This window comes from Acinonyx jubatus, chromosome F2 (assembly GCF_027475565.1).
Source record: "Acinonyx jubatus isolate Ajub_Pintada_27869175 chromosome F2, VMU_Ajub_asm_v1.0, whole genome shotgun sequence".
NCBI classification, from domain to species: domain Eukaryota; kingdom Metazoa; phylum Chordata; class Mammalia; order Carnivora; family Felidae; genus Acinonyx; species Acinonyx jubatus.
The window spans coordinates 2,122,591-2,147,918 of record NC_069394.1 but is presented as its reverse complement, the minus strand read 5'-3'; positions in this window follow the sequence as shown (position 1 = coordinate 2,147,918).

The window sequence follows — 25,328 nt, the reverse complement described above, 5'->3', positions numbered from 1 at the left end:
GAGAGGGGCCTCGACCACCAGCATGCTTGCAGGGTGCCGGGCACGACTGCACCCCTGTCTCCTGGAGGCGGGAAACCCGGGAGGAGCCAGGCCCGGGGAGGTCTCGCAAGGACAGCCCATCGGTCCCTGGACCGGCACCTGAGCCGAGGCTCCGCCCTCCCACTCACCGCTCTCCCTCACAGCCCATCTGTCCCCCACCTGTGCGCGTTCACAATGCAGACCCTGCATCCCACGTCCCGCACCTCCTAGGTGACTGTGTGTGGAAAGGGGACCCTTAGGGAGGTGACGAAGGTAAACTGAGGTCCTGTGCGTGGCCCTAAATAATCTGACTTGAGTGCTTCTAAGAAGAGGAGACCAGGACGCAGACACGCAGCAGAGAATGACCACGTGAGGACACGGGGAGGGGCCGCCGACCACACACCAAGGAGAGGCCTCAGGAGGACCAGGCCTGCTGACACTGCGACCTCGGACTTGAGCTGCCCAGCCGCCCAGTGGTACCTGTCGCAGCAGCCGGCCCACAGGGAGTCGGGTGGGTGCCTCTGTAGGCCGGCGATCTGTGGGACGCCCCTCCCTAGGAGCCACTCCTTGGCAGGGGCCTGCGTCACCCCGTCCTCCCACGCAGCCCCGCTGTCACTGCTTTCTTTAAGAACTGTCAGAACCCCCTGGGTCTCTGGTTACCAGAGTGGGGAGTTCGTTTCCTAAGAGAGCTGAGAACTCGGACGCCCTGCTGGGGTTGGAGGGCACGGTGACGTGGGAACCGAGTCATGGGCCAGCCGTGTGTCCTCAGGGCCTGCCAGACGGCCCTGGGAGCCACACGGACAGGGGCAGGTGGCCCGCGTCTGTGCTCATGCACCAGTGACCACATGCACGGCCGGTGTGGGTCCTTCCAAGTGGAGGCAAGGAGCGCACACGGGCCCCAGCCGTGCGCCAGGCCCGGGTTAGTCTCTTGGACATTTTGCTCCCTCGTCCGTTTCTGTGAGTTACACGCCAGCATCTCATTTTACGGACCAGGAAGCCACACGGAAGGTGTAATTGGGCCAAAACCAACGGGTTGCGAAGTAGCCAAATATAATTCAGCCAAAAACAAGTTAATCACCATAATAATATGTCAGGAGCTATTTGGTTAAAAGGCGTATCTGCTGTCACTGGCCGAGGACGCGTGACGTTCGGTGAGTTAGGAGTCAGCTCTGTAAGGTTTAACAAGCCCCGCGTTTCCCAATTCCTCCGCGCTCCATGTGATGGGGAACGTGGAAACCCGAATTGGTTTAAGGAGCTAAATTTTGGGCTTTATTTCATATTTCCTGTTGGACAAGCTACAGGCGCTTCCCGCAAAAAGCTCGGAAAACATGGGCAAAGAATAAAGAGCTTCAGGGTCGCCGTGTTTTCACTGTGCAGAGACTCCCAGATGCTTTAGGGAGAGGGGACGAGAGAGATTCTCTAGGCGACCATGGCTTACTCAGGGTCCAACAAGTGAGGGACGGCCCGGAGTCTGAACGCTTGATTTGGACGGACTTCTTTGAGCCAGACTCCGCCACCCGTCCCAGGGCACTGCCTGGGCCCCTGCCAAGGCACCTCCAAGGGGCACGATGCCATGGATGGGACCCCACCCCCTGCGCAGGAGAGTTCTCAGATACTCCTGAAGGTAGCATTGGTTTCAGGCGGCCCTGGGCGAACCCTGGCTCCCAGAACTTACTGGCTGGCTGCCCTGGATCACCCAGATTCTCCTGCCCCAGGCCCTTTGTCTGAAACGGCCATAACAGCCCCCACCTCTGTGGGCACTGGGAGGGTAAGCAAAACACCACGTGTGCGGGCTTCCTGGGGCTGTGTGACAGGAAGCGCGGCAGACCAAGCATCATAAACACAGGCATGTACTGTCCCACAGGGCAGGGGACGGAAGTCCCAGGTCAGGGCGCCGGCCAGATGAGCTCCTCTGGGCGCCGTGAGGTTGAGTCCACTCCCTGGCCGCAGACGGCCATCTTCCCCGTGTCTACACCCACTTCTGTGTGTGCCTGTGTCCAAACCCCCTGTCTTATAAGGACACGAGTCACACAACCAATGACCCTATTTTAACTGAACAACACTCTCTCCAAATTCGGTCGTATGCTGAGGTGCTGGGGGCAGCATTCCAGCCTGTGGACTTGGGGACATACTTCAGCCCATAACAACAGGTGTTGGGGACATGATGGGCCACCCTTGGCCCCACTCCTGTCAGACATCTGCCGGATGGGCTGTCCTTGGGGCCACGCAGGATCAGTATTTCAGCTGGAGGGGAGGGGGTGTCTGTGGGGCCAGGACCCCAACACATGGCCAGGACATTCCAAGAAGGCACTGGGCTCCTTCTGGAGGCCGGGGCTGATGTGAGCTGTGACCAGGGTGGTCCATCCCCCAGCCATAAGGAGTCATGGGCAGAGACAGTCACACCTGACTCTCACCCAGAATTGCCATTGGCCAGAGGGAGCCCCCTTCTGGGTGGCTCGCACCCAGACACAGGCCAAGGGCCTCACCCTCCGGCTTCAATTCGAACAGTGCTAAAGGGTCATCGTAGACTCTTCAACTGGCTGAGGCCTCTGTTGTGACCACACGGCCACCAGGCCTCCCCTCTGCCCAGCCCAGCTCCCTCACCTGTCACAGGTGCCGAATACAAGTGTTCCACCTCCAGCCGCCTACAGACACACCTGCCACGTCCAGGAGACGCGTCCTAGCACAACTGGCACCAGGGCTGGGCCCGGCAAGCACGCCGTGGATAAGACTTTGCAGCTGGATCACCTACGGGGACCTGGCGGTGAGTACGCCATCCTCGCGACGGATGAGCCCACACGGACCCCATGCTCACCCCAGTGCATTGAGCAGTGTTCCCCAGATTGCATGTTCCTTAGAATGTCACCTCATTTGGAAATATGGTCTCTGCACATGTCGGTCAAAATGTGGTCATCCTGGATTCGCGAGAGTACGACGCACCAGAAAATACCGGGCCCTGTGTCTACAAGCCCCTCCAGCATCTGGCAAGGCAAGGCCACCCTTCACACCCCGTCCTCGGGAACTTGCCAATACAACAAGAGAAGAAAAAGAGTGTAGAATAAGAACGAGAATGAAACAGACAAAACGTCCTTGTTTGTAGCAACATGACTATCTTTGTAGAAAATACCAGCCCGTCCAGACAACCCAACAGGACAGCTCAGCCTCGTTCCCGCGTCCACGATTGAAATACCAAAGTCAAAGGTGTTCTTTTATGACAGCAATCACCAGTTAAAAAACATGATCTGGGGGGGCACCTCGGTGATTCATTCCTTGAGTGTCCGACTCCGGCTCAGGTCGTGATCTCACGGTCCGTGGGTTCAAACCCCGCGTCGGGCTCTGTGCCGACAGCTCGGAGCATGGAGCCTGCTTCGGATTCTGTGTCTCCCTCTCTCTCTGCCCCTCCCCTGCTCATGCTCTGTCTCTCTGTCTCTCTCTTCCAAAAATAAATAAACATTAAAAAAGGGATTTTTTTTTAAACATGAATTTTAAAAGTCTCCAGCAGCGACACAAACCTGAAGCCGGCAGGAATCACAGTGAGACGCGCACGTCCTCCGCGGGGAAGAAGACGCGAAGGAGGCACGGGGTCCAGCCAAGCAGGAGGTGCTCCAGCAAGGGTGAGACACGCCTCAGGATCTCAGGGCTGTGCCAGCAACGGCGTGCTCGGAGCTGTGTTGGCAAGTGTTCGTCAACAGGCCCTACAGCACCACTTAAAGTTTTTAAATAAGATGAAAATCCCTGCTCATCAGGGAAAAATGGAAATATTGATTTATTGTGTTTACAGATTTCTGTGGTGCAAACACGCCCGTTATGGTGCATTTCAAGGGAACAACGTGAATTAAAGCGGCTTGCAAAGTTCCAGAAGACGTCGCACAGGCCTTTGCGAGCCAGTGCCAGCGGACCCTGCGCACCACTGGGGGGCCGCCCACCCTTCCCATCCGCCTGGGTTTGCAGGAGGCCCCGGACCACAGAGCAGGCAGCATCTCTAGCACCGGAGGCCACTCTGCAATGACATGCCCCGCCCCAGAAGCACCACGTCCCTGCCGCTCACGCTCAGAGGCAGTCGTGGGACCCCACCTCCCGCAGGGCAGGAAGTGCCATGTGCCTGTTTCCAGAAGGTGAGCGACCTCTGCATGCTCGGTGCAAAGCGCCAATGACTACCACCTACGCCGTGTCCGTTAACGAGAAGACTCCATCCCATCATGATGTGAATTTCCCCCCAAATAGTCTTTAAAGTCATTACATTCCAATCAAATTTCAATAGGGTGTTTTACAGAACTACTAGAGATTCAGAAAATTAACAAGGAAAAATAAAGGGTCTAGAACAGCCAAGATTCAGAAGGTCAACGTGTCCGTTCTGGACTCAACGGTTGGCGAGTGCCAAGAGCGGAGTCTTCGTATCCCCGGTGCCAAGATGGAAACGGGCGACGGGGTCGAGGGGACGCCCGGCTAGGTCTGTCTGCACCTGCAGAGCTGGGTAAGTGTCAGAGGCGGGGTGCAATCAACGTGGAATATTCGTAGGAAGTGGCTCTCCATAATAAGATAAAGTTACGTCCTTACTTCATACCATGCACAGAAATAAATCCCAGGGGGAGTAAATCCCTAGTATAAAGTAAACTTTACGGAGAGAATACTAGATCATATCTTCCTACACTTGAGGTAGGAAAGGTTAATTCAACTAGAGTCAAAAGGCCCATGACGTTCAATAAAGAGTCATTTTGACTCAGTGGAAATTAAAACGTCTTCTACGACAAAAACTCTGCAAGCAAAGGAAAAATACAGGAAAAGATACGTGCAGGTGCACAGCTGACGAGAGATTAGCAAGGAGTAGACGGAGCAAACTCCTGCTCCTCAGTTAGGAAAAGCCCATCAGTCTAGAAGCAGGAAGGTGGGAGGGCAAAGCCCGTAACCGCTCACGCAAGAGGACCCGTGGATGGCCAATACCTACATTTGTAAGTGTTCAGCCTCACCGCTAATCAAGGAAACACGGTTAGAAGAAGAGTCACTCACCCTTTAACGCCCACACATTGAGCGGAATCTGTCAGCTGATGACGTCCGCGCTTAGTGAGGAAGATGGGGCGGGGGGTCCCTGCAGCCACCTCGGTGAGCCGTTTGGGACATTCATGATGCTGCTGCACGGGCTCTCCCACCCAGGGTACCTTCCACCGCAAGCCATACGCTTAGAGAAGGCCACCCAGACGCACACAGTGACACCCAAGGAAGCGTTACAAGGAGAAAAACGGAGGAGCCAGGAAGCAAGACCCCCAGGGACGCGGGAAGCAGGACCTGGTTCCCCAAGACGGGACTGACGTCCCACGAGAGGCTCTGTGGCCAAAGCGGGGGCCAGGGTGCAGCTCTAGAGAGGCTTCAGGGAGGGCGGTGACCGGATCACTGTCCCTGGAGGTTGCGCCCTCCCTTTGCCGTGCAACGTTGCGGTGGCCGGCACCTAGGACTCAGACGCATCTCAAAGTTTGCGTTGTCAGCGGGACAGTCTGGAAGAGTCTTGAGAAGCGTTTGCACAGTTTGGCTGGGCCTCTCGTGTTTCTGTCATTGGCCACGGAAGACGATGCCTCGGTAGCTGCTATTTCTAGAATGAGGGACACGGTGGGGGCTGACCCGTGCCTGGCTGACCCCAGCCAGACCCAGCAGAGCACAGACACCCCCTAGCCCCGTGAGCAAGAAGGGTGTGTGACGTCGTGGGGCGTGGGGACCCCCGTGTGCGCTACACGGGGCCACAGCCCTAGCAGCTCACAGATGCAGGCAAGGAGGCCAGCTCGGGCGCGGGTCTGGCGGAGGAACAGTGGTTCTCGTGCTGACGCAGAAAGCTCGCCCCGGGACCGTGACCGCTGCGCGGGTCCCAAGAGCTGCCTCACCGACCCCGGCGCTCTGGTAACACGACACAGGCAGTGAGCTCTAAGACGGGGCAGGGATATGGGGAGGGGAGCCCAGAAACGGAATGAGCTGCCGGTTACGCTCAGGTGGGTGATAAAGATAAAAACACAGCGCCCGAAGGACAGGTTCGCGGCAGCTTCGTGACCTAAGTGCCGTCACGGCGTCGCCTGCGAGGGCGGAGATCCAGGCGCTTTATTTAGCATTGCCGTAGTTCATACCTAGCGGCTCCTGGGCCCTGTAGCTAAATTCTTAGAGTGTTTCTGCAGCTTAAGTATTCCCCTCCTGCTTGTCGCTTTTGGGTCTAAAATAAACATGTGCCCCGAAGATAAAGGAAGAAATCCAAAGCTGTGTCTAATTATATATTAATAGCACAAAAATGCACAAGCTGAGGGCAAAAATAAATAAGTGGGAAGAGAAACCACGTAAAAAAAAAAAAAAGAAGAAGAAGAAAGAAAGAAAGCTGTAGTGTGAAGGAAGGCGTAAGGTCTGAGGCTCAAGTCCTGCTCCAGCCCTGACGGCCACTCCCTGAGCCAGCCCTTCTCCTGACTCAGTTTCCCCACCTGTCACAGGTCTGGACGGCGTCCATGGTCTCAGACGCTGAGAGAGACACTCAGCCTCTGCACCTGTCATGCAGCTCAAGGCACAGGGGAAACCAGAGAGGGCGTGGGAGTCACCCAGCAGTGAGCTCCCCGCGGAACGCCTCGTCCTCTGGACCTTATGCTTCAGCAAAACCGGCTTGGCCTCCAAGGATGAGGCCTCTCCTCTTATATCCCCAAAGTCACCCATTCTGGTCTCAGGTCACGTCCTGCCTCCCCCACGAGCCTCTGCGTGCACCTCCCGTCCCTTCTGGCCACCCCATGCCGGAGCCGGCAACCTTGACCCGCATTTGGAAAACTCACTGCCTCTGGCAGCAGGAAACCAGACCCTGATGCTTACTGCCAGGGGTGTGCACTCTGACCTCGGAACCCCACGGCCTGAGTCACCTTTGTCCCCTGCACTGAGATGCTTGCAGCTGTCATTTGGGGGAAATGGCGCTGACCGGTTGCTATGACAACCCACGGGCACGATGCATGTGGAAAAATACTTGGTAAATAGTAGAGCACTTTGCAAACGTGCACCCAGGACTGGCCAGGACGGAGTAATGGCACCACCTCAAAGACAAAACAGGCAAAACAAGTAATTTTCGAGATACAGGACACCAGGGACCGAGGGACTGTGATCCCCCGAGATGGGAGAAGGGCAAGGCTGGGCCCACTGCCGTGAGCGGGTGTCAGGCCGTGGCTCAGGGAGCGAGCCCAGGCTGACCTCGGGGCTCCGGGGATGAAGAGACAGAGCCAGGGGTCTGGGGGGACCCAGGAAAGAGCTGCACACAGAGAGAAAACCTCCAGCGACCTGCAGAGGCCCCCCAGAGAGCAGGCAGACGGGGCATCCCCTCTCACGTAAAGAGACGAGCGGGGCCAGAGGAAGAGCGACCCAGGGGACCCGAGGGAAAGGTGTCTGCTGCTCACATAGCCCAGAGGGGCCCCGCCCCAGCAGGCCAGATGGGTGGGCCTCGACCGTAAAATCCAACCTGAAAAATGGGCAAAGCAGGAAACAGACATTTCACCCACGGACAAAAAGATGCTGGACGTCGCGGATCCTCCCGGAAGGACAAATCAAAAGCACGATGAGATCACACACGCCTATTCAGAGGCTGCAGGAGCCCCGGCCGCCGTGGGGATGCAGAGCCGTGTGGCTGCATGGGGGGTGGGGGGGGGGGGTCCGGTGGTGTCGGACCCAGTGATCACACGCTCACCGTATGGCCAAGTAATGCCACCCAGAAAATCCTAGGCGTCCACCAAAGTGAAGTGAAAACTTATGTCCCCACAAAGATGTGCACAGAAACGTTTATAGAAGCTTTTTCACAATCACCCCAAGCTGCAGTCAAGCCAGGCGCCCTTCCGGAATGGGATGGATACTCCACATGGCGCATGTCTGTGCAATGGAACGCTGGTCAGCAACGAAAGCAACCGACTGCCGACTGTGCAGCATCCTGACCCTTAAATGCATTTTTCTAAGAGGAAGAAGCCAGACCCAAAAGGCTACTGACACCGTGATTCCATTTATAGGACCGTCTGGAAAAGACGGGACCAGGGAACAAGTGGCCTCGGGGACCGAGGGAGAGCGGGGGGCCTCGGTGGCCGAGGAGCCGAGCTGCGCGAGGCAGCTGGACGAGGAGCCGCTCCGGACGGGACAGGGATGGCAGGTGCTTGGCTGGCTGCGTGGGCGAACCCCACGGAAATGCGTATCGCGAAGAGCGAACGTCACTGTGCCTCCGTGAAGCAAAAATAAGTGAGGGGGGCCGGGAGCCCCAGGACGGAATGCAGTGCAGAGCAGCGGAATCTAACGGTATCACAGGCTTAAGGCGTAACCTCACCGACACACGCAGCTCAAAGGAAGCCGTGATTTGGAACGGATTCCGGAAGACTAGAGGTCAAAGAACCGTACGTATACTCTTGCGCTGGCGGTAAATTACTGAACACAGAAAGCACACATGGGGCTAACGGGGGCAGGTGGCCCACTGCCGGGGGTGGGGGTTACCGGCAAGCAGGAGGGGAGGGCTGGGGTACACCCCACGGGCCCGGCTCGGGGTCAGAGGCAGCGGATGCACTCGTATTTATTTTCCGGTAGACGTGCAGAGGCGCCCCCAGGACGGGGGACGGAAACGTTCACGCACGTGGGGCGAAGCCCACACGTGCATCCCAGCTCTGCCCCCTGAGGACCCCCCACTGCCCTGAGCACACCCAGGCCCCACCAGACACCAGTGCCAGCCCTCCCCAGATGGATCGTTCCGGAACTGGAGCAGAGGGAATGTGAGATGCACCCGGGGCGTGTTGTGGTGTCTGGAAGCCAGTCTCAAGAAGGTGGGGGACATGGCCCACGGCCAGTGGGCACCAACTGAGGCCAAGCCTGAACCCGGGGGCCACAGCCGAGCAGTTTGAGCGACGAGGTAACCAGGACCCATGTGCAGGACGACCAGCCACGGGTCCGAGCCGACAGAGAGAAACGGTTGAATAAGGTGAGGGGGAGGGACAAATCTTCCTTGGGGAAGAGTTCCCAACGCTACACGCAGAAGGAGCCCGAGAGCGGAAATCCCCACTGACCTTCCCCGTGACAGTCCCTTCAGGCAGGGGACGCACTGACGGACGTCAAAATCAGACGGCAAATGTCAAGAAGTTCTTTCAGAGTCTGCATCAGCTTCTGCAGATGCTGTAACCTGGGTCCATGAGCGAGCGCTTTGATGCGCCTCCCTCCAGGGGGGTGGCCTGTCCGGCTCCCCCGGGACTGGGCTGGGCCTGAAAGACGCCAAGGACGCAGCCGGGACCCGGGAGCCTCTGGGTGCCCCGCGTGGCGGGCCAGGAAGGGCGACCAGCCCCGCACCGGTCCCTTAGACCGTGAGTCTGAAGGCAGCACCGTCCTTCTGGCAAACACACGCGGGGGCTGAGTGGCTGTGGGCAGAGATCAGAAGTGAGCCCTCGTGCCAGGTCCCGCACCCCCTGTTTCTGTAAACACAGCTTCGACGGAACACAGCCACCCCGGTCCATGTGCACACGGCCCGCGGACGGGGTGAGGTACGGCGGCGGCCGAGCTGACGGCTCCCGCAGAGACCGTGTGGCCCACGACGCCTCAAGTATTTACCATCGAGACCCTGGCTCGTAAAGTGGAAATTAGGTGACACTGGGCCACGTTGGGGCCAGGGGCCGGGCGGCCCAGTCCCGCCTGCAAGCTTCCGGCTTCTCCTGGAGGCAACGTGTCGACAGGTCAGAGCGCCAAAGGGCAAGGATGGCATTACCTTATCTGAGCCTTTGACCCCAAACTGTGAGTCGGGGCTTTGGGGTGCACAGGGGACCCGGGGAGGGCCTCTCACCCAGTGTATGTGGTCTGTATTCATGACAGGTGTTCAGTCTTGGGTGTCGGTGCCCGAGGACGTGAGTCCCCACCCGGCAGATGTTACCAGCGGCAGATGGGCTGCTGAGGGGGGATGCTTGTTCGTCCACTAAGCTGCCCTTGCCCACGCCCCCCGGCCCCCAACACAATCACGCCCTTGGCCTTGGCCCATGTGGTTTCCTGGAGCCCCCCACTGTCCACACCATCCCCCTCTGGGGAGAACAGGAGGCAGGAGAGGGAATGTCTTTCCCAGGACATCAGTGTGGGCCGCGGGGCAGCAGGGATTTAAGTGAAAGATCATTTCCCAAGCCCGCCATTCCAGGCACCCGGGTCTTGGGTAGCTTATAAGACCTTCCTGAAGCTTCCTTTCTATCACAGGTGGGTGATGCCGGGCGGGGGACACTCGGTGAGGCAGAGAACATTCCAGCATTCTGCAGACAAGCATGCCCTGCACAGTTCCACTCTCAGCTGCCTCAGCCAGCCCTTCCCTCTGTAGATGGATGAAGCCGCTGTCCCACGGCAGCCTTCGTTCAGATGCAGCAGACATCTTCTGGGTGGGCCAGACGTCTGGCCTCCACAGGGTTCTGATAAGGGACCCGTATGAGGTGAGGAAGGGAGGCCGGCCGTCATAGAACCTCACACCTCCCTGCCGGCCAGATGTGCAGACCCGGCTTCACCCACCAGGTCCCCCACTTTCTACTGCCCTACAACAATCACACAAGGCATTTAAAACCCACTTTATGGATGACGAGACCGAGGCTTGCAGTGACTGAGTCAAGGGAACCCGGATTCATGCACACAGTCTTCTCCCGGCACTGGCTTTCTCAAGGTGAGTCTCTGATGAATCAGTAACTCCAAGACCCACGCCCAAAGGAAAGGAATTCCCGACCAAACACCCCTTGTGGCCCCTCCAGGAGTCACTGTGGATAGAGCCAATTCAAGGCTCTGAGAAGTCCTGCAGCCAAGAATTCTACTCACTTCTGTTTTAGCAGCGTTTTAACTTGGCTGGCCACAGGGCTGCTTTTTTTTAGTAACATCACTCGACACCCCTGTTAGGCTTATCCTCCGGAACCCACCTCCATGAACCCCGTCCTAAAGCTTAACGTTGAGCAACTAAGCCAGAGGGTTACTCGTTAATGCTCCACGAGCTACTGGGAGATCAGAGTTTTGGATTCCTTCTTGAATTTGTATCATCATTCGGAAAATAAGAATCGACAGAGCAAGCTGTCAGGGATTTTCACGCTTCTGGGCCAGCGGAGCTTATCAGAACACGTCTCCACTCCAGTGGTGACACCCGTCCTTTCTCAAAGGCCACCTCACTTTTCTTTTAATTTTTTAAAATGTTTTTATTATTTATTTTTGAGAAAGTGAGAGACAGAGTTCAAGCAGGGGAGGGGCAGGGAGAGAGGGAGACACAGAATCGGAAGCAGGCTCCAGGCTCGGAGCTGTCAGCACAGAGCCCCATGTGGGGCTCGAACCCACGAACCGCGAGATCACGACCTGAGCCGAAGTCGGACGCTCCACAAACTGAGCCGCCCAGGTGCCCCTCAAAAGCCACCTCTCTTTAATGACCATGGCAGGGGCCACCCTGACCCGCCCACTGCTTCCCCAGCTGCTCCTTTAGATGTGTGTGCATGTGTGTGTGCATGTGTGTATAACTGGCTCCTGATCAAACCCACACAAGTGTGTGATTTACTCTTAATAGCAAAGGACAGAGGGACACAGAGTCTGCGGGACTCCCCCAGACACGTCTCCTGAGACAGCCGCTTTCATCCACCTGGGGACGTGATGCTCCTGGTGGCCAGCGCTGGAACTCTAAGTCACAAGCTCTTACTCTGGTGTTTTTCACTTGCTAATCATTTCCTTGTCGACTGACTCCCAGGGACCTCCGACTCCAGCTCAGGGATGGAGAGGGCAAGAGAGCCGTCACTCCCGTTCCTACAGCAAGGCAAACGCTGCAAAATGGCCTTGATCGAACCCGCCAGAGAACGGACGTCACAGGAAAATCGGGGACCCCGAAATCTGGAAAGGCAGGTGGCTGCAGGGAGAAACAGGTCCCGAGGAGTGGCCGACACCACACAAGCGGCTGAAATGTTTACTCATTTCGCCCCAGGAAGACGGAGTGGGGCTGCCAGGAACCCCTGGGGGCTGCACCTCCTGTAGAATTTTCTTCCACAGACCCCACCGTGAGCTCACAAGGAAGACCTGTGACCTCCCCGAAAAGGCTTCCCCACCAGGGCGCCTGGAGGAAGACGTCTGCTCAGATCACCTGTGCTACTTCTCCAACTGTGGGAGGGAGAGCCAGGAAAAAAATCGTCACCAAGGGCACTGATGGAAACCCATTGCCACAGAGACAAGAAGAAATGTGAACCTAATAGTCCCCAGCGCGTGAGGTGGGCAGGAACACGAGCTCTGACCAGAATTACCACTGGGGGAGGGGCAGGAGCCCACGTGCAGCCCGCACCCCTGGAATCTGCAGCCTGGGGTGCATGGAGGGCAGGCATCGCCACGGAAAGCCCCAGAGCCAGCCCGGCTCCTGACCAGATGAACAGCCCTTCAGGCTAAAGGCCCAACAGAGAAGCCAAGCCACATAAACCCGCCCCCAAGCATGCAGATACTCACCTCCGTATCTCCCGCCCTGAACAACAGGCCCACCTTCCAACAAAACCTGGGAGGCGCACAGAGAGGCAAGACGAAACGCGTCCCCAAGGGACCCGGCAGTTGTCAGAACCGCACTCGGCTATGACACGGAGGCTGCAAGTCTCGGTCAGGGAAATCGGAACAACTATGACGCGTGTGGTCAAGGTTCTAACAGAAAAGGCACATACACCCCATGCAGACTCCGGTGGGTACTTCCAGAGAGAAATAGAAAACTCCGTCACAGAGTTGGGGAGAGCTCTCGAGAGCCCCTTCAGGAGGCTTGACCCAGCCGAGAAAAGAATCTGTGAGCCTGAAAATACATCTACAGAAATTACCCAGCTGGAAACACAAAATGGGGGGGGGGGAAGGGGGGGAGGGAGGAAGACAGAACAGGGCGTCCGCGAGCCGTAGGAAAACTCCAAGCGGTCTAACATACGTGAGATTAGAACGGCACAGGGGCAGAGAGGGTGGCCGAGAAGTATTGGGGGGACAGCGGCCGAGAAATTAATGGTGAAAGACACAAATCACAGATTCGAGGAGCTCTGAAAACACCCAGCGGGAGGAACCTCTCTTCTCCTTCCCCAAAACATTCAAACTTCCAAGTAGCAAAGCCAAGAAGCTCTTCAAGGCAGCCCAGGTGCGGGGAAACACGCGTGACCTACAGTGTCACCATGGCAGGGATCCTATTGGCTCCTCATCGAAGTCGTGCATGCGGGAGGACCGCGGGAGGCAGCTTAAAAGTGATGCGGGAAAGTCCTGTCGACCCCACGCTCTCAGGGAAAAACCTTCCCCAAGTGGTGCACCTGCACGCGATAGTGAATTTCAAACCCTGCTCGAATATTTGACCGCGTAAACGAAACGGTGTTAATTTTTCAGTGTGATACAGCTAATTTTTTAAGTGTTTTAAATCCCTACCTGAAATGATTTGAAGTCATTATCTTTTACAGACACATTCTCAAATTTTATGGCAGATATTAAAAGGCTTTCAGGAGGAATTGGCCGGGTGTTGAGGAAATAACATGGGCCGGGAGACGGTCACTGTTAGCCGGGGAAGATGGCTTTGCATCATCGTTATGTGAAACCCCAGCTTTGGAATCTTTGATTATATAAATGAGTCAAGTTCATAAGACAAATAAAAGAGGGCTTGAGACTTTCTCAGACAAGTAAAACCTGGGGAAATTCATTGCTGACCGACCTAGTCTCCAAGAAATGTCCAAGGGAATCTTTCAGGCAAAAGGAAATCTATTAGTCAGGGGCGCCTGGGTGGCTCAGTCGGTTAGGTGCCCGACTTTGGCTCGGGTCGTGATCTCACGGTTCGTGGGTTTGAGCCCCACGTCGGGCTCTGCGCTGACAGCTCAGAGCCTGGAGCCTGCTTCGGATTCTGTGTCTCCCTCCCTCTCTGCCCCTAACTTGCATTCTGTCTCTGTCTCTCTCAAAAATAAATTTAAAAAAATTTTTAAAAAGTAATCTATTGGCCAGAAACATGTATTTACAGAGAGAAACAAAGAGCATTGTTGGAGATGACATTAATGAAGGTAAAATAAAATTCATTTTTTCTTTCATTCTAAGCGATCTAACGTAGGGGTAGGCAAAGGTAGGAAGATATTTTACAGTAAATGTTTTAGGTCTGGGAGCCACGGGTCTGTGGCACAGCCCAGCGGCAGTAAATATGGGAGCAGGAGAGCAGGACAGAGGGCAGCAAAGGGCGCGGCTGTGGACCAAGAAACCCTCGTCGACAAAACCAGGCTGCAGACCCTCACCCGAGAAAGGACCTAACTGAGAAAGATTAGTAACCTTGTGCTGTGTGTTTACAGAATCTGCAAAACAGCAGCAGCAGAAAAGGTGGGAGGGCGAGACCGGGGAGATCACGTCACCCGATTGTCACACGACATAAGGAGTCACATGAGTTGCACACAGGATCGCACGTTCCAAGGTAGACCCAGATGTCTCGAAAATGCACGTTGTAAACCCTAGGGAAACCACTAGGATGGTTTTAAAGAGAAATAAATAATAAGCCAACAGAGGACAAAACGAAATCATAACACGTGCTCAATTGAATTCAGAAAAGGCAGACAGAGGAGGAAACACAGTGGACGTGAAGCCAGCGGGAAAGATAGCACATTTGTTACAATTGGTTCGCGCGTGCATGGTCTAAGCTGGGTGGCGAAGAACCAGATAATCACGTTGCATCTTTCAAGGGGGAGACATCACATTCTGTCTACAAGAGACCAAGTTTTAATATGAAAATATAGACCCAAGGAAAAGCATGGAGAAAGATACCACGCAGCCACGAATCAGAAGACAGCCGAGGTAGCTAAGTGTGTGTCACAGGAAGCAGAGTCAGAACAAGGACGATCAGCAGAGATAAAGAGGAACACAGGGGAACGAACGACACAGGGGCCGATTCCAACGCGGCTGTACCTGAACGACACCCGCAAAACACAGCGGGCGAAGCGGGTGCAGCTGGAAAGACAAGCCCGCAACTCAGGTGGGGGCGTCGGCCCTGCCCTCCCTGTGGCTGCTGGGAGAAGCAGACAACGCTCGGGGCCGAGCAGCACCGTCCCCCCACGAGGGCAAACGGACGTGGATCGAGCTCTCCGTCGACGACTGTGGACGCACGTTCCGTTCAGGCGCCCATGGAGCGTTCACCAAGACGGACACAGTCTGGGCCGTGAAACAAACAGCGACAAATTTACAAGAAGAGAAGAGTCTAGCGCATCACAAAGCAATTAAGCCAGAAATCAGAGCCGGCAGGCCCACGCTGCGGTGTCGCGGTTTGGGCCAAGTCCCGCCGGAGGACTGACTCAGGGCCCCGGCTTTGAGCGGGCACACGGCGGGTCCAGGCTGCAGCGTCGGCGGCCGGACGCGTGAGCCCTGCGACACGGCGCACCCTGTGCGCTCGCAGGTGACAGAGGGGGCATCCGTGGCAGGCCCACCGAGTCACGGGGTAGGCGGGCCCCGCAAAACCCATCATAACTGGGGACTCGAAGAAGGTGCTGTCTTCGCAAGCAGGTAGCCTAGACCTCGGGGCCTGTCACCTTCGGCTCACACGTGAGGCCACACAGGGAATCCCAGGGGAGCCACTGAGGGAGGAGGAAGAGTCCAAACCTTGATCCTGGGTGGGTACAAGCTGCACCCCAACCTCCTCAGGGTGACCTCGGAAGACTGTGGGGAGGGAAGGCGTCCCGGGAGGCTGACCTCTGGGAGGTGCACCTGTTCACCCACTCCCTGGTGAGCTAGTGGAGTTGCCCTGGGGTAGAAGGCACCCAGACCACAAGCAGGGAGAAATGGTACATACAGCTGGTTGGTCAGGAATCTGACTGACCAAGACCGAAAGGGATGCGGGAGGCTGGGTTCACGTGAGCTGGTGAGCGGGAGAGGACACGAGGCCTGAAGTTCGTGGAGTCTCTCATCAGTGCCCTGCAGTGGGTCCAAGATGGAGACGCTCGGTGCACAGCGGGGCAGGGGTAGTGACCGGGTGAGTCACCGCCACCCCCAGGGCTGACCCGTGAGCACTTGGATGAAGCGTCCACAGAGGCAGAGAAGGAGGTGGCCCGTGGACCCAACAGCACGAGCTCCCGCCCCTCCGTGCTGCGCCCCGCACCTGCCAGCCACGTAGGGCTCGGTCCTTGAGGGGACCAAATGACCACTTGGTGGCAAAGTGGCCACCCTGGGTCCCTGCCGTCCTGGAAGGGCCTGAGGTTCACAGGAGATTCTGGGTATGGGCTGGCCTCCCAGACTGCCGCCCGTGGCACTGAGGGCTCCTGGGTGTCTGGTCCGCTGGCTTGGCCCCCTCACACCGTCGCGTCGGGCCAGGAAGCCCGTCGTACAGCAGAAGAGGTGGGGAGCAGGCCCGGGACCACAGGGACCCTGGGCCGATCCCACAGCGACCACCCAAGAGCCACAAGCTGGCGGATCCCTGGAACCACTTGCCAGAGGCACTTCTCTGAGAGGATGGGGTACCGCCCCCGCCCCCGTGTTTGCACCAGATGAGAGCCCCTGGCCTGGGCCCCAGGAGGACACCTGGGAACCAGGGGTGCGAGCAGGCAGTGCGTGTTCGGGGCCCCCCAGGCCCGCGCACCTCACCCCAGCAGCTCCAGGCTCTGTGGACTTGGAGGTCCCGGTCCTGGCGGGGCGACGGACCCCATCCGCAGGGCGCAGGGAGGCCCCAGTGCTGGCACACGCACGGCGCCCCCTCGCCCAGCCGTGGCGGTCAGTGGGCAGGCCCAGCAACCCCGGCCGAATGTCACAGCGTCGGGGCCTCGGACCCAGGTGAAGGAGGTCTGGGTCACACTCCGAGTCTGGGCCGGGTGGGGGCGGCCACCACCGGCCACAGCTGCCGCCTGTCAGGGGTGCTCATTTCCTGCGTCAGGGCCGTGGTGTCACGGCGCCTGAGGACGCGGTCGTGGCCGTGACTCCGCGAACGAATGCGCGGAGGGGTGAGAGAGTGAATGAGGCCGGCACACAGGTTTGGACGTGAGGCGCCCCAGAGCCCGCGGCTAAGGGAAGCCTTGGGACGGGTCTGACCCTCCCCTTCTCTTCAGAGCACTGGGAAATCAGACCGCCCACATCTGAGAGCAAGTCCCACGTCTGCCGGCTGTGCGGCCCAGAGCCAGCTGCAGCCCCTCTCTGTGCCCCGGTCCCTGGAAAGCCCCGATGACGCCTTTCTCACCATGCAGGTGCAACACGTCAGCATGCGGTGAGCACAGGCGGGGACAGTGGGCCGTGACAGGCACTGAACGCAGGCGTCCGTGATGACTTTTTGTTACTTCTTAGACCAGGAGCCACTGCCTGAAGGGGCCCAGTGACTTCAGCGAAGCTACACCGGGAGCCAGGCGCCGGGCGGCGGGATTTCGTGGCTGTTCCAGGGCTGCCTGGGTCCGGACGCCACCGTGTCGCGGTAGGAGGTGACAGTCCCCGGGCCTCTGGGCGCCTCCCGGTGTAGGCGGCCCACGCTGGGCCGGGAGAGCCCCTGCAAGCAGGGCACACGCGTCCTGAGCTGGAACGAGGCCGCCAGACCGGGAGAAGCTCTCAAAGCCGTTGCCGTGCAAACCGCAGGCCACCGTCGTCCCAGACAGGAAAGCAGGAGGCTGGGTTTCAGCCGCCACGTGATCTGATCCTCGGGTCACTCACGGCTCGGTCACGCGTGGCGACTGGGATAAAAGGTTCACGAGCATAGACGGAGCTGGGAAGAGCCCTTCGTCCTGCAACTACTCACAGGGACCCAGAACCTTGTCCTGGACGGACCCGTGGGGTTTCGGGCACAGCTCCCGGGCTGGAGGCAGCAGGGACCTACCGGCCTGCCTGCGAGGCCCCAGGCTTCTCGTATCCATAACCGTGGTAGCTGCTGGGTCCCGTGGACAAGCACCGAGGAAATACAGAGTTCTCTGCCCTTGCTCCCGTGCTCGGCTTTTCTTGTCACTGTTCCGGAAAGGACCGGGCCAGGCTCTGAAATTAGGGGTGAGACCGGATCCCCCACCTGCTGTGGCCGAGGTGGGGACAGCAGGGGTGCGGGAGTCCACATCGGGCTGGGCGAAGGCCCCCTCCAATCAGTCCCCCCACCTGCCCTCCCCAGGGTGCCCTGGGCTCCCCTCACGGTCCTCCCCCCTGCCCCAGCTCACCCCTGGGTCACCCCCACTCCTTGCCTGAATTATGACCTTCCCAGCTTCGTCAGGGCTGATCTGGAGCCCGTGTGGTCAGCTCTGCCCCAGGCCACATCAGTGTGTGTCACGTGGCTGCTTGAGGTCGGCCGTGGTGGGAGTATTTGCTCCGTAGAAGTTGGTCAACACTGCAGATCAGAGCTTTTTCAGCTCCGGTGACTGGTTATTAAAGCCTCACCTGCACAGGGCTGGTTCCATGTGTGAAACCTCCTGCGAGTGACCCCGAGCGGGGCGTCTCTCTCTACGGCAACCCGCAGGGCTGCATGCAGGGAGGAGGGTGGGAAGGGCCCCTCACAAGGCATCCGGTGCCCTTCAGGGAAGTCCTACCAAACACAGACCGCACGCGCACACAGGCCCTGCCCCTTGCTGCCCCCAGCCTCCCCCACTTAAGAGGCCCTGGTCCCCAGACCGGCCTTGGCCATCGTTCAGAGCCCCTGTGGGAGCCACACCTTCCAGAAAGTCACCCTGGCCCCCCATCAGGGCTCAGCACCACCCCCAGCAGGGCAGGGCCCCAGGCGGCCACCCATCACCAGGGCCCCTGGGCTCCCTGACCTGGCACGTGGCTGGCGTGGTCGGCCGGTGTGGCAGATGGGAGGGGGAGCTGCCGTACTCGTCCGGGGCTCCGTGAAGGCTCCATCGATGCAGGACGCTGCACGCACCTAAGCCCTGAAGGTCAAGGTTGTTCCAGAACCCTCCCGGCCCACCTTTCCAGCCTGGCTAAGCCCCCCAGGTGGAGCCTGAGCCATGGAGAGAGGCCTGGGGACGCACAGGGTGCACAGAGCTCCTGACTGAGAGAGGTCTCGAGACAAAAAGGTGGAGAGGTCAGAACTATTATTTGGAGCAAAGCCGTGGTTCTCCATTCACAGACCTTTAATGCTGTGTTACCTTGAGCAAGTGTCTGAACCTTTCTGCGCTTGGTTCGTTTCTACAGGGTAGTCCGGATCATCTTGAGGACCGAATGAAATGAGCCCCCGGAAGGGCTTCCTGAAGCTCTCGCCGACTCCCTGGGGTGCAGAGCCCAGACTCTGAAGTCATGACTGGTGTTTGCTCTTGAACTCACTTGCTTCCGTGTTTGTTCTCACTGGCTCTTAGTTCTGATTGAAATGTTCTTTCTGACAACGTCAAGGCGTTTCCGCTGTGTGGGGAGTACAGTGCCCACGAGGCTTTTGTCCTCTCTTGGGCCAGACAGAGACGAGCGGGCCTGGCGCTGCGGGGGCAGCTGAGGTCAAAGGGGGGCCGTCGCTGCAACACGAGCGAGCAAAACTCGGCACGGGCAGCGTCTGGACCCTTGTCAGAGCATCTGTAGCTGGAGCGGGGTCCCGGGGAGGGGGCTACTGCTATTCTCAGATTTTCGCTCCCCGGGAAGAAGGGCCAAGGAGCAGGTGCCGGGCGGGGGGTAAAGGGGGAAGTGAGAGCAGGAGGTGGTCGTATTACTGGGCGCTTGCTGTGCTCCGCATGTATACACACCCTTCCTGCCTGGTCCCAGGAACCCGTGCCTCTGCAGGGGCGCTGGGCTCAGGGATGCTGCGTCCTCTGCTGAGAACCACACAGCAAAAGGGGCAGGGTCTGGATTTGCACCGGGGACGTCTGACCCGTAGTCCGTCCAAAATACCACGCTAACGGCTGGGGAAACGTCCAGAGAGGGAAGGGGATTAGAGAGGGAGACCGAGGCCACCAAAGGCCACCTCGGCAAGCATCTGCCCCTCTCCCTCGAAATGTCTGAAAACAGAGAGAGAGACCCGAGTGGGCTTCCCAGAGGAGGAGAGGTGAGTGAGACGTCACCCCTGCCCTCCCGCGGAGGTGAACCGCACTGGGGACACCACTCCCAGTGCCCAACCCTCGGTTTCCCCAAATTCCCCTCCTGTGGGCCACCCGCCCCCATCTCAGCCCAGCCCGCCCTTCATGCACTTTCCCCTCCTGACTCAGGGCCTTTGCACCTGCTGCGGCCTCCACTCCTTGAGCCTCCAACTCCTGATCACCTCCAACTCTTGGTCCCGAGAGCCCCTGACCCCTCCCCAGCCTAAACCTGATGCCTGCTGGTTCCTCTGAGAACGCCAAGCGCCCTGACCTGGTGGTGGACTCACAAGGCAATACGACAGACAGGCACCCACACAGCCCCACCGGGAGCCGCTCGGGGTTCGAATCCCGGGCCCGGAGCTGAACGCCTCTGCGCCCCGTCTCCTGGCCTGTGAGATGGGATGGCAAGAGCACCGAGTGAGTTCGTTATGTGTGAACTGCTGTGACAGCCCGGGTCCTGGGGCCCCGTGGGGGCTGTGGCCTTGCCATCAGTGGTTCCTCCAGCGCTGGACTCGAGCCCCAGCGGGCAGGGTCGGGCGGCCAGTCACCACGGCCCTCAGAGCCTGCGGCACATGGCGGGAGCCCGGAGAGGAGTGAGGATGGACGGAACACTGAGTGGTGGCCTGGGGGCGACCAGGGAGAGGAGGGGCGGCTGGGGGGAGGCCCCGCCCCCAGCGCCCAGCCCCCTCCCCTGCCACAGCCTCCTGGTCAGCTTCCAGGGCCAGCAAGACCTCCGGGCGGGGCCCGTTTAAATCCCTCTCGCAAAGCGCAAGCTGCAGTGTGAAATAGTTCATTAAAATCTAATTAGCCAAATGGATAAATAATCTCACGTGAGAGGAACTCTTTCCAGCGAGCACGGTGCTTGCTCCCCCGAAGGAGGCAGGCGAGCTGGGCCTCTGACCTAGTTAGAGCGTCTGTCCTCCTGAACCTGGCAGGCCACCGGGTTGGCAGGGGCTCCTGAGACACGCTGTCATGTTCTCTGAGATGGTGTCCGTGTGACGGGAGGGCGCAGGCATTCTGACTGACCTTGACCGACAGTATCCTCCCTCCTGCCCTGGATTCCCGTAGAGGACAGTCCCCACGCAGAGCCACGAGGGCCTCCTTTGTCTCCTCCTCCGATGTGTATGCTGATCAGTGGCCTGGGGCCGAGGAAGCGCAGGTGTTCAAGACACAGGCTTTGCCTTCTAGAAGTTCCTGGTCTGATGGAGGAGAGAGAGGCAAGCAAACCAATAATTAGGACACAGGAAAAATTTAAAAGGAGCCATCTAAGCATGGGGGTGAGAGTTCCATCCTGTCTGAGGGCATCAGAGAAAGCCCTTATGCCTTTGCAGGGTTTTGAAGGACGAATAGGAGTTTGCCAGTTGGGGCATAAAGGCACTCAAAAAAAATGGAATAGCAGTGCAAAGACTCAGGAGTAAACCCCTGTATTCTGTATATCTGTGCAAGGACTACAAGCAATGGGGGGGGGGGGGGGTCAGGTGCCGAGCTGTAGGGGCGCGAAGGGTCAGACTCTGGGCCTTCCGGCCTCTATCTGTGGGGCTCAGGAGCCGCTGAGGCCCTGGGGGAGGGACAGGTGGGAAGTGGGTCCGAGCGGGGCGGGCAGGAAGGCAGGACGCCCAAGGAGGACGCAGCCCGGACAGTCCGGCCCAGGCTGCCACACGCCTGCACCGGCCGGCGGGGTCGCTCCCTCCAGACTCGCCGGCCTGCTGGATGTGAGGCCGAGGGAGAGGAGGAGGGAGGGGACCGGGGGTCCGTGCGCCGTGTGCGTGGCCGCTCCCCTGGGAAGAACAGGAGGCCCACGCAGGACCCGTTGAGAGAAGGCGCCGTGAGACCTCCTGCAGGTGCATCCAGGGGGCACCGACGGGGCCAGAGGGGGCAGGCAGCTGCAGAGAGGGCACAAAGGGGGGAGGGGCCTCTCCCTGAGGCCCCCCCTGGGAGGCAGAGTGGGAACGGCAACGGTCACCCCGCACTGAGCCAAGGACTCTCCTGCAGCGCCCTCTCCTATGAGGCCAGCTCCATCGTGAGCCCCAGGGAGTCGCGGCGATTGCGGGGACGGTGCAGTCTCAACTCCCAGCCTTGGACTCCCCCCCCAAGCCTGGTTCCTCCTCACCGCTTAGATGCCACTCCAGCCGCCTCCTCCAGGCAGCCTCCCAGAGTGCCCCCCACCTGCTCAGGACCCTCCCCCGAACTCCTCTCTGTCCCTGGGCCACAACACACAGTGCGCCTGGCTCAGAACGTGGACGAAGGAAAGAAGAGACCAGGGAGGACGAAGCGTCTCCAGGGAGGACCATCCACCACCAAGCAGAGGTCTGTCCTGTGCTGTCCCGACGGGCCGAGGCAGCTGAGCGGCTCCGGCAGGCGGGTCGCCAGGGACCAGCGCCTCCGTTTCCCGGCACGGCCGTCCCCTCCTGCGCCTCCCTGGGCCCCGGCCGGGCGCGGAGATGACCGCGGGCCGTGTCCTCAGCGCAGGGCGCGGGCGGGCCCCTTCTCCCCCCTGCTCCACTGTGTGGCCCCGTTTGTCCCTCCCACACGTAGGTTGTCGTCTAATGGGCTTAACGTGCATTTTTTGGTTCAATTATGTTTTGGCAAGATGTGCATCGTGACTCGTGTCCGTACTTCTAATGTTGGGGAACTGCCTCCCTTGGGTTTTCTCTGCACCGAACCGTTGCGGGCTTGCGCAGCACTCTCTCTGCACCTCGGCCGTGCGTGCCACAGGGACGCCCCGTGCCTCCCTTCCCCGCCGTGGGGCGCCCAGCTGACCTCCAACCCCCACACACAAATGAATCCCAGCACTCAGCCACCACGAAGCCCCTGGGTCTGGGGCTCCCACCCAGCTCCCAGCTCCCAGCTCCCAGGGCAGGGCAACCCCAGGCCGGCTGGCTTGGGCTCAAGTTCCGGCTCTGCCATTTGCCAGCTGTGTGACCTCAGGGAGGTCACGCTACTGCCCTGAGCCTCCAGCTTCTTCCCTCCAAAGCGGCGGTCACAGCTGGACGCTCTCTAGAAGGGCGTGGCAGGATTGAATCACACGGTACCGCGCTTCCAGAAGGCTCTGGAAGATTTCGAGAGCAGGGCAGGGGAAAGCTCTCGTCTGAGTCCATCATCCGCTCAGTCATCATCGACCCCCGGGGTCGGACAAGGGAGGGGAGGATAAGGACCCTCAGAGCCACCCTCCCTGACCCAGCACTGCCAGGGGGCAGTGAGAGGCGTGCACAGTGCCAGCCTGAGGACAGCCTCAAAACCAGGGGTCACGTCCATGTGGGCCATCAGGAGCCCGGAGTCTCTTCGCCTGGCCCAGAGCAGGTTGCACACTCTGGGCTCACGTCTTAAGAGGGAAGCTGACAAATCACAGCACACCGGACGGCCCAGAAGGCCCCGGCCACCCGCCAGGGTCCCTGGTGGCAGAGCATCTCCGGGGACTCGAATGCTGCTCCGTGCTTCCCGGACCTCTGGGGACAGGCCCGGAACTCCTTCCTGGCTCGCAGGGGGCACGGGGGCGGGGAACTGGTCAGCAAGCGACCAACAGCCCTGCTGGAATCCCTCTGCTTCTGCGACAGTTCAGACCACACCCGCTCTTTGGAACACTTCCCTCGGATTCCAACTCACTTCCAGTTGTCCCTCCCTAAGGGTGGGCGGCCCTCTGTGAACGGCAGAAGGACAGACAGGACTGTCACAGGGCCCGGGGGGGCCCCAGAGGCCGAGCGTCCGCTCACGCCAGGCCCGTCTGCAGGCCTCGCCGTGTCACCACGTCGACCCGTTTCCTGGTGACGGTGGGTCTGGCGGGGCCCCGGCAAGGGAACGCGGCCTCAGAGACCAGACAAGCAAGTTCCTCACTCCCAGAGCAGCCCGGGCCGTCGCCCCTCAAGGACACAGGCCTCCCTTGTGCCCCACTGCCCGCCCAGCTGAAGACGCCCGAGAACTAGCAGGTGACGAGCACAACACCTGCTGCTGGTGACCCCTGCTCCCAGCCTTGCGGCCGGGTGAGGGGGCTGGGCCCAGGTGAACATGGGGGGGGGAGGGGAGGCTTCTCCTGAGCTACTCCCTGCAGGGGCAGGGGCAGGGGCCCTTCCAGGGGCAGGTGGGGCCGGGAGAACCCCAGCCAGGACTCCCACCGCGTCTCTGACGCGGGGTCCACTGCTCTGTGCGCTGAACCCATGCGGGGCGGAGCCGATTCATCCAGGCGGGGCCGCGTCTCCCTGCAGCATCACCACAGCCACCAGGGCTCAGCTCTGATTCCCACTTTCTGCAGCTTTTACGGGAGGTTGAGCGGACACTCCGGGAGGCCCATCGAGCAGAGGACAGGGCACTCGGGCGAGCTCCTGCCCCAGAGCCTACACCTGTGGCCGCCTGGGGCGCTGGCTGCGGAGATGAGACCGCCCAGCAGCGGGCGGAGCCTGGCGGCCCCAGGCACTGCCCATGGCCTTGGCCAGCCCCTCCGGCACTCACACCCCCCGGAGGCCCGGGAGCCCCGCTGAGGCTTGTTGCGGGAAAGCCCTGGGTATGGAAATAAGACTTCGATGAGACGGCACGTGTCTGGGGACCTGCCCGACGCTGCCCCACCTGCCCCGTGGCCCCGTTTCGCAGATGGAGACACTGAGGGGGTCTCAGGGGCGACCAGGCCTCCGTGAGCAGCCCGCAGCAGCACCAGGCTCTGAGCGCCGGTCTGTGTCCACAGGCATGTGTGCCGTGGCTTTACACAAGGACCTTGAAGTCCCCAGATGTTTCTGGAATGCCTGGTGCCCTCAAAGCCCCCACCCCTCCAGTGATGCTGGGAGGCCCTCTCTCAGCCCCCAGCCCCCTCCACCTCCCACACCCTCTCCTTGCCGGTTGTGCCCTGTGGACACCCGGGGGTGGATGGGCCTGCTGCCTGCGTTGGGGTGCAGACCTTGGTCCCCTCCCGGTGTCCAGGGGCTGGCTCAGGACCCAGTGCAGGCCCAGTGCTGGGGGGGGTAACACAGGGGGCCTCAGCCCAGCGCTAAGTGGGCTCAGCCCTGGGCAGTGCTGGCCAGTCACCCCGTGCACCTGTGACAGCTGTCGAGGGAGACCAAGGGGGTCTCACGATTAGACGCCCTGGAGGCCCAGGAGCCACAAATAGCGGCAGACCAGACCTAACACACACGCGGCTGGTCCCGGGCGCCCGTCACCGCGGCAGGGCCTCAGCTGCAACAACAGCTGTTCCCCCGGCAGCTGGCGGTGCAGACAGGAAGGAGGCAGAGCGAAGCCAGTGGTTGGTACTCGCCTGCATTCTTGGAGAACATGAATTTCTGCAAACATCCCTGTCTGGACTCAAACGCTCTGGAGGAGAGTGAGGGCCTAGACCCTCGTCCTGGGAGCTGCCGCACATCCCCTGGGAGCCGGGGTCTGCACACGGCGAGCCCTCCGCAGGTGCGCGTGGGAGCC